Consider the following 2,319-nt stretch of genomic DNA (forward strand, 5'->3'; position numbering starts at 1 on the left):
GAAAAATCACTGAAGCAGAAAGTTGATTCTTTGAAAAGATCGACAATATTGATACACTTTCAGCAAGACTATCTTGGTCTGGTCAGGTTGTTAGAACAAAACACCACAGAGTGGATAGCTTATATAAAACAAGTCTGTTTCTCATAGCTCTGAAGATTGGATGTTCAAGATCAGGGTGCCAGCATGGTCAGATGAGGGCCCTCTTCTGGGTCACAGGTTTTTCATTGTATCCTTGCATGGTAGAAGGGGTGAGGTTGCTTTCTGAAGCCTCTTATATAAGGGCTCTAATCTCATGAAAAAGACTCTGCCCTCATGACCTAATCACCCCCAAAGGCCCCACCTCCTAATACCATCACATTGAGCATTAGGATTTACCATATGAATTTTGAGGGAACACAAATCTTTAGACCATGGCATAGACTTACACAGAAAAGCAAGATATAAGTAACTAAGATCAGAAGTGAAAATGGGAACATTATTACTAAGCTTATAGAGATAAAAAGGATTATAAGAGAATACTATAAACAGTTGTGCACCAACAAATTAAATAACCTAGAAGACACGGACAAATTCCTTGAAACATGCAAATGACCTGAAGTGACTCAAGAAGAAAGGGGAAATCTGAACACACCTATAGCAAAAGATTGAATCAGTAACCAAAAAGCTCCCAACAATGAAAAGTCCAGCACCAGATGGCTTCACAGGTGAATTCTACCAAATATTTAAAGAATAAACACCAATCTTTCTCAAATTCTTCCAAAAAATTGAAGAGGAAAAGACAGTTCCTAACTCACCCCATGAGGTCAGCATTACCCTGATGAAGACATCACAAGAAAAGAAGATTACAGATCAATGTCCCTTATGAATATAGATGCAAAGATTCTTGACAAGATATTAGCAAATTGAATCCAACAACACATTAAGAGAATTATTCACCACGACCAAGTAAGATTTAGCCCAGAAATGCAAGGGTGTGATTCATCGTAAGAAAATCAATCAATGTGATACATCACATTAATAGAATGAAGACAAAAGCATATGATCATCTTAATTGGAGCAGAAAAGGCATTTGACAATATCCAACATTGTTTTATGATAAAAACTCCCAGAAAAATTATGTTTGCTTTGACAGGTAAAATTGGAGTGATATAGGGAAGCTAAACATGGCCCCTGTGCAAGGATGGCATGCAAATTTGTGAAGCGTTCCATATTTTTGTCAACTATACTTTGATTTAAAAAAAAAAAAAAAACAAAAACTCTCGGGACACCTGGGTGGCTCAGTTGGTTAAGTGTCCAACTTCAGCTCAGGTCATGATCTCATGGTTTGTGGGTTCAAGCCCCGCATTGGTCTGTGTGCTGACAGCTCAGAGCCTGGAGCCTGCTTCAGATTGTGTTTCTCTCTCTCTCTGCCCTCCCCTGTTTGCACTCTGTCTCTCTCTCTCTCTCAAAAATAAATAAACATTAAAAAAAAACACCTCTCAGGTGGGGCACCTGGGTGGCTCAGTCAGTTGAGTGTTCAACTCTTGATTTCATCTCTGGTCATGATCCCAGGTTCTGGGATTGAGCCCGGCATCAGGCTCTGTGCTGAGTGTGGAGCCTGCTTGAGATTTTCTCTCTCAGTCTCTCTCTCTCTCTCTTTGTCTCTCTCTCTCTCTCTCTCTCCCTTTGTCTCTATCTCTTCCCCTTGGCTCCTCCCCTGCTCATGTGTGCACACCTGCACACTCCCTCTCTCTCAAATCAAATTATAAATAAATAAATAAATAACTCAAAAGTAGGAATAAAGGGAAATTTCCTAAACATAATAAAGGGCATGTATTTATTTATACAATTATGATAATCTTTTTTATTGGTATCATAATACATTGGCTTATTAATAATTAGGGCATTCTGCATATACAATATCTCATTATGGACAAGAAAATTTTAATGTTGATTATTTGCTAAAGGGCATTTATGAAAAACCCACAGTAAACATCATATTCACAGACTGAAAGCCTTTCCCTTAAGATAAGGAACAAGACAAGGATGCCTGCTTTTACTGCTGCTATTCAATATTGTAGCCAGTGAATTAGACAAGAGAAAGAAATAAAAGACCTCCAAACTGGAAAGAGATAAAACTATGTTCATGGATGGCAGGATTCTGTATTTAGAAAATCCCAAAGAATCCACGAGAAATTTGCTAGAGTGATAGTGTGTTACACCAACCCTAGAAAACTAATACAGTCACATTCTGAAGTTCTGGGTGAATATGAATTTGAAGTGGGGAGAGGCACATTCAACCCACTACACTGGGCTTTCAGATTCCTTTACTGACATTTA

General features: G+C 38.3%; 1 non-coding gene across 1 annotated transcript; it reads left to right on the forward strand.

Annotated features, from left to right (window-relative positions):
- Positions 1–1,109: 1,109 nt before the first annotated feature.
- On the forward strand, positions 1,110–1,215 carry LOC132689821 (U6 spliceosomal RNA). Its single transcript, XR_009615168.1, has one exon. It is a non-coding gene; the product is annotated as a U6 spliceosomal RNA (small nuclear RNA).
- The last annotated feature ends 1,104 nt before the right edge of the window (positions 1,216–2,319 follow it).

This window comes from Panthera onca, chromosome E3 (genome assembly GCF_046562875.1).
Source record: "Panthera onca isolate mPanOnc1 chromosome E3, mPanOnc1 haplotype 2, whole genome shotgun sequence".
NCBI lineage: Eukaryota > Metazoa > Chordata > Mammalia > Carnivora > Felidae > Panthera > Panthera onca.